This window comes from Salvia miltiorrhiza, chromosome 4, assembly GCF_028751815.1.
Source record: "Salvia miltiorrhiza cultivar Shanhuang (shh) chromosome 4, IMPLAD_Smil_shh, whole genome shotgun sequence".
Taxonomy (NCBI): Eukaryota; Viridiplantae; Streptophyta; class Magnoliopsida; order Lamiales; family Lamiaceae; genus Salvia; species Salvia miltiorrhiza.
The window spans coordinates 34,563,379-34,570,689 of NC_080390.1; the positions used below are offsets into that span (position 1 = coordinate 34,563,379).

Consider the following 7,311-nt stretch of genomic DNA (forward strand, 5'->3'; position numbering starts at 1 on the left):
TATGCGCACGTTGGCTGTACATGGTGGCTACACGATCGTGTCTTGCAATCGTGTGCAAGCCGTAGCTTATACTTTTTTTTTAATTTTTTTAACTTATTAATATATAGTAAGTGTAATGTAGTAATGTAACATATTTTGGTATAAAAAAACTTATACTCTTATGAATGAGTGTAAAAAACTTCTACTTTTTATTACGTGGTATTTAAAAAGATTTCCCCCAAAATATATCTAATTTATTTAAATAAGTAAAGTGTCATAATATCTTTAGATGTTAATTGAAAATATGAATTTTTATAAAAAATTCATATTTTCCTTACATAAAGATATATGTTTAAGAAAAATTAATGGAGTACTAGTTAGTAGTGAGAATATTAGACAAATGCGGAAAAATAGATAATCACGTCACTTTTAGTAATTACATTGTGGAATACATTGAAACACATAATTTAGAGGGTGTTTGGCTAAGCTTATTTTAAAGAGCTTATAAGTTCTTAGAGCTTATAAGATGTTTCAAGAGCTTATAAGATGTTATTTTTAAGAGCTTATAAGTTATCAAAGTGTTTGGATAATTGAGCTTATAAGCTAGAGAGAGAATTTTTTTGCTAGAGAGAGAGAATTTTTTTTAGAGAGAAAAAATCGAAGAAAAATGAACTTAAATGATATATGATAAAAATAATAAATTATAGTTGAAAAATATTTGTAAAAAGATTGTTGCATATGAGATTATAAAAAAATAAGTTGGGGGTGGAGGAATTTATTTTTTGGGAAGCTTATAAGCTCTTGGAGCTTTTTTTTGGAGCTTATAAGCTGTTAAGGAGCTTATTTTGCCAAATACTTTTAAGAAGCTTATAAGCTCTTAAACAACTTATAAGCTGTTTTGAGGAGCTTATAAGCTCAGCCAAACACCCTATTAGTGTTTTTAGAAATATCGACCATGTATATACTTGAAAAGATTATAAATTGAATAGTCCCCTCTGATATATATATATATATATATATATATATATATATATATTTTACGTCCAAATTAATTAACTAACCGGCTAGTATAGCCTCATACTAGCTAGTCATTGTTTTGCACTAGAGGGCGGCTAGTGTATTTTGTAGAAAAATGTTGGAATTAAGTGATGTACATAAATTTCACGTGAATGCGTCATCATATATGCAATATTAAATTTCTTGTGAATGTGTATTTAATTTACATTAAATGTTACTTGAATGTGTATTCAATCAAAATTAATAACAAAGGAAAACTGTACATAAAAATAAAGAAGGGGAAACACACATAAACAAGAAAAATTACATTACCTAATTTGCCCTTTGAAAGATAGAACAAATTTTCGTCAATTGTTTGATAAGTGGAGCAATTTTACTTCAACTTCTAAAAAGGGTAATTGCCCAATATTCTACCTTAAACTTCTTGAAATTTTATAAAAGGTAATTGTCGATTTTTATTCCAAGTAAGCATATTTAGAGAATAAATAAGTAAATATATTGGTTATCAGTTTTTAAAATATATTATTTGTAATTCAACAAGTTTATTTTTCTATTTTATAAACATAGTATGTTTAATGAAATTATTATTGAATAAAATAATTATTTTATTTTTGAGCATATCTATATAATATATAAAGAAGCAGTTTAACGGCATCATATTTACCGTCATTTTTCTAACAGTCTTCCTAATATTTAACGGAAGTTTGACAGTTTATTTAAAATTTCTGTTTCTTTTTTCAACTCCATTATCCTATTTTTTGGCTCACATGAAGAATACAATTTTTATCATTTTCTTTCTATCACTTCCTAATTTTTATTATTCTCTCTCTATTATTCGTGGCTAACAAACAAGCCCACGATCCTCCACCAGATCTTCCAACATTTTTTTTTTCATTTAAGAATGAGATTTTTTTTTTTGCTTTTTTTTTTCTTCTAAGTTAATTTCTAAAATATTGTAAAAGGGGTAAAAAAAAAAAAGAGAAACGTTCGTCATGCTCTCTGAAATTTATAGAATGAGAATTGAGAAAAGAAATCAATTCACACCAGGAAATATCATGATCATAAAAGAAATCTCCTCGATAACAATAATATATATATATATATATATATATATATATATATGAAATAATGAAAATAGAGTTTTTGATTGTTTTTATATTCACCTAAGGTGTAGGAAATTATATTGATTTATTTTAGAACTCTTTAATACAATAAAGAAACAAAATATTTGAATTAATTAACATTTAATGAATAATTTTCAATTGTTCAATATACTATAATTATGATTACACTTTATATAAAGTTGAAAATTTACCTTTTTAAATTTTGGATTTTTATTCAGTAGTTGATGTGGATTATTTTATTTTATTTTTAGAATATATTTGCATTCGTTTGTATTTTAATTTTGTTTAATATTTATATTTATTTATTTAATTTCGATGTTCGTCGTGCATCGCACGAATGGGTGTACTAGTTTAAGAATAAATGAGACATCTCCTTAAGAAATGGTAAGACATTAACATGTCCAAAAATTAAACTAGCCATAAAAAAAGTTACTGCCAACGTCACTAGCTATAATGGATTATTAACGGAAAGTGGCACCAACGTTAACTTTTTCAGCGGCTAGTTGGATTTTTAATTATTTATCATTGGTTTAATATTCATTTCGTTTTATTTTGTAGTTGACATTCGTGAAATGCATCATGGTAAGACACATGGGTGTTTTTGATGGTTCAAAACTATGTTGGCAAAGGTCGCTCCTCTTATGAATTCATCATTTGGTAGATTATTGAACACCACTAGAGATTTGGATCGATTACTGGCGATTGAATAACATCATACCGTTTATGTTTAGTACTTCAACGTTATGATTGAAGAAGTCTACATTCCTTCATTTAATTTTGCTCAGGTTTTGGGATACAAATATGATGCACAATTAATTGAATCTAACAATCCGTTAGAACCAAGTCAGAGATATGCTTCCTTTCCTTAGATTGGACTATATTTCTTGTTTATTAAATAAAATTGAGAATGATTCCATAGCGTTGCATAAGTCAGTAAATAGCGTTGCATAAGCTGCAGTATAATACTGCATAAATTTTTTACTTAGGTTCGAATCTTGGAAGGAGCGAAAATTTTATCTATTTAATTGAATTTTGTTATGCAGTCATTACAAGCATCTTATGCAAATTACAAGCATCTTATGCAACATATATATTGGCTTATGCAATCATTCTTCATTCTCACCACATTTGTCCATTCTCATTTGATCTTTTCCCTATATATCTATATCTATATATATATATATATATATATATATATATATATATAGGGGTGAGCTACCATGAAAATACTTTTAAGTGTATAAAATATGGATAAAATTCATCCGTCCATGAAACATAAATTAACGGCCCAGATCTGAAATGGAGTAGATGGATGATTCTTTCATTATGCATGTGTAATTTGTAATAATGTCTCTCTCTCTCTCTCTGATCGATTTTTCAAAATTCACGCCAATTAAATTGGGAAGATCTGCAATTTTTATTTCGCATATCTAATCTCTCTCTCTCTATCTCTTATCGATTTTTCATATCTGATCAATTTTCATATCTAATCTCTCTCTCTTTCTTTCTCTCTCTCTCTCTTCGGCCTGTAGTCACGAATTATAAGTAATGTTGTTATGAGTTTCAGAGGTGCTAAGTTGTTAACGTTATTATAATTCATGGAAAAATTTCATTCTATGCACGAATTTGAAGTTATTTTGTTACGAATTATGTTCTGAATTTTCTGAAGTTCTTTTGTTACAAATTGAAAAGTGTTAATATATCAAAGTACCCACTTTCTTATAACAAAAATAAATTTTACCCACTCAAATAAAAACATAAAAAAATACCCATTTTTTGTGTTAAAGGACTAAATTACCCTTCTATATAAATGGGCAAACCCTAATTTCATTTCATTATCTCATTTCTCTCTCTCTCTCTCTCTCTCTCTTCTCTCTCTCTCTACCCGCTCTCTCCTCTCTCTCTCATTCCTCAACGCACTCTCTCTCTCTCTTTCCATCTCTCTCTCTGGCGATTGAGGCAGCGGATCGACTGGAGCACGGCGGTGGCGGCCGAGGGCGGCCATTGAGGCGGCGGATCGACTGGAGCACGGCGGTGGCGGTCGAGGACAACCATGGCGACATCGGCGTTGCCGCCGCGCGTTCCTCTCCTCATCTCCAATCTCGGCGTCTCTCTCTCCTTCTTCATCTATCTACACGCACCTCCGCCGCCGTCCGCCCCCTCGCCGCGGTCGAGGCTCCGGAGAAGGTCATCGATCTCGGCGATCAGATCTCGAGCCTCACCATCGCCGACGATCAGAAGCTCGACGATCAGATCTCGACGCTCACAAGTTCGACGTCTCCGCCGCGTCGTTCGCCCGCGTCGCGGCCGCCGCCGCCTCGCTCTTTGTCGTCTCTCTCTCTCTCTCTCTCTCTCTCCTGCAACGGCCGGCGAGAAACGCATGCTCTGCCGTCGATCTCCCACTGCCATCAATTTCCAGTTTACTTAATGAATGGGGCAAATGTGTATAATTTCCATGTGACTTATTTTAAAATTGTTGAATTTGAGGGGAGTTTTGGTGAATTTGAGTGAATTTGGTGAATTAGGGGATCAGCGAATTGTTGCAGATTGACTTGATCAACAATTTCTTCGAGTTGATGGATCAGTGAATTAGGGGGGAAAAATTGATTTTTTTTCAATTATATTCGATATTCTTTTATGTTGATTTCAACACGGAAGTTAACTAGGAGATTATTTGAGGAAAAATTGAATTCAATTTGATTTTAATAAAAAAAATTACAAGTAACGAAGAAATTTATGAAAATCGCGCAATTTTGTACAAATGTTCTTGAATTCACAACCAGGTTTATGAATTCACAACTGAATTATCAACGTTGGTTGTGAATTCACAATTGAAATAGTGTTGGTTGTGAATTCAAGTTTCATTGGTTGTGAATTCACAATTTGAAATAATGTTAATTGTGAATTCAAGTTTTATCGGTTGTGAATTCACAACTCGAAATAATGTTGGTTGTGAATTCACGCGAATTCACAACCAATACTTGAATTTAGTTGTGAATTCAAGTTGAATTCACAACCAGTGAACAGTGGGTATTTGTAAAATTTTATATGTAAGGGTAAAATGGTAAATGTGGGTATTTTTTTAAATTTTTATATTAGTGGGTAAAATTTATTTTTACTATATAAAAGTGACTATTTTCAAAATCCACTCATACCTTTGTTACGAATTATATTTTCATGTAACACGGAAAAATTTCATTCCATGTACGAATTGGAAGTACTTTTGTTACGAATTTTATTTAATACTTTGAGAATTTAATTTATGCTCGAACTGGAAGTAATGTTGTAACTTGAGAAATTTTAATGTAGTCACGAATTATAAGTAATGTTGCAACCTATGTCACTACAAAAAAACGCATTTTTACCGGCGAAAACTACCGGCGGCGATTTTGCCGTCGGTAGCTAACGGCGGCACGGTGGCGGCATTCCAGGCGACCCGAACTTTCGAAATTACCGGCCAGTTACCGACGGCAAAATCGTCGCCGGTAGATAACGGCGGCGACGCCGCCGTTAATGTTAAAATACGCATTAATTAATTACATTTATAGATTTAACGGCGGCAAAATTACCGCCGCTAGCTAGCGGCGGCATTTGCCGTCGGTAACCTTTAAAATATAGGGCAGCGGGTTTGATACTTTTTTCAGTTTCTGCGCCGCAACCGTGATACACGAACAGAAAATAAACCCCCCATCCCCTGCTTCCGCTGCTGCTCTTCCTTCGCCGCCGCCGCCGACCCAGCAGGTAACTCTCTCTCTCTCTCTCTATCTAGATCTATATATATATATATATATATATATATCTCATTAATTTTAATTATATATATATATATAATTATATAATTTTCACTTATATTATTTATTGTAGTTCGACGACCTCGTTTCACCGCCTTCTTCACGACACCCACCGGAAACCACCACCGTACGCTCTCTTATTTATTTATTTAATTATTTAATTATGAATTTATTTATGTATTTAATTATATATAATTAATTAAATAGATTTATTTGTTATATATAGTTAATTAATTTATAATTGATTTTGTTTATAACTAAATTATATGAAGCATGATTAATTTTAAATTATATTAATCCATTTAATATATGTTGTTAGTTTAATTTTAAATTATGAAGCATGATTAATTTTAAATTATATTAATTTTAATCAATTAGTTTAAGTTGTTTGTTAGAATAATTTATATATGTTGGATAATTTTGTTAAATTAAATGTTATGTGCTATGTGTTTATGAAATGTTATATTATATATATATATATATATATATATATATATATATATATTGTGGGATAGATTTAATCAATTTCTTAAGGATCTTCTCCCTTTGGGATAGAAATTGATTATTTCTTAAGGATCTTCTCCCAACAAATGATTGTTTTTAATTTAATTACCATGATTTTTATTGCTTTTATTTGTATTGTATTATTGCTTCGACATTGGGGGGCCGGGTAGACCTAGTATAGGCTTAGTAAATTAGGACCACTATGGTCACTATAGTTGCTGGTAGAGTCGAGCACTTGGTAGTTAGGATAGTGGGGTTATGCTGTCGAAATTTTGTTAGATTTCAAGTAATTTATTATATTTTATTTGTTTTTTTCAATTAGAATTTGCAAGAATGAGTGATAATCGTATGTGGATGTACGCGAGATACAATGATCGTACTGCATTTGAAACGGGGCTTGAGTTTTTCCTTGAGTGGGCGTTCAATCAAACGGCGTACACAGATGGACAAGGTAACATTAGGTGCCCGTGTAAGAAGTGCAAGAATCAAGCGTATTTAGATGTACCTACGGTCAGAAAACATGTTAGTAGGCGTGGATTTGTCCTGAATTACAAAGTTTGGGTTTGTCACGGGGAAGCACCGCTGTATATGCCGAGAGAACATGCTATAATGAATGAGGATGATGGATTATACAATAACTACGAAAGGATAGTGCATGACCATGCTGGACCTAGTAATTATCAAGATCCTCCAAATCTGGAGCAGCCGCCCAATAATGACGCTCAACAGATTTATAACATGTTGGATGCAGCGGATACTCCATTGTACGCAGGATGTGACACGTACACACAATTAAGCTGGATGACTCAATTCATGAGCATAAAGACTGAAAGCCACATGTCAGAGAGGATTTACAATCAGATGTCTTCGATGATGAAAGCTGCTTTACCAGAGGG

At 32.1% G+C, this 7,311-nt stretch overlaps 1 long non-coding RNA gene across 1 annotated transcript; it reads left to right on the forward strand.

The window, feature by feature from the left end:
• The first annotated feature begins 5,828 nt into the window (after positions 1–5,828).
• Positions 5,829–7,005, forward strand: LOC131021310 (uncharacterized). Its single transcript, XR_009100918.1, has 3 exons — positions 5,829–5,861; positions 5,985–6,038; positions 6,738–7,005. It is a non-coding gene; the product is annotated as an uncharacterized LOC131021310 (long non-coding RNA).
• The last annotated feature ends 306 nt before the right edge of the window (positions 7,006–7,311 follow it).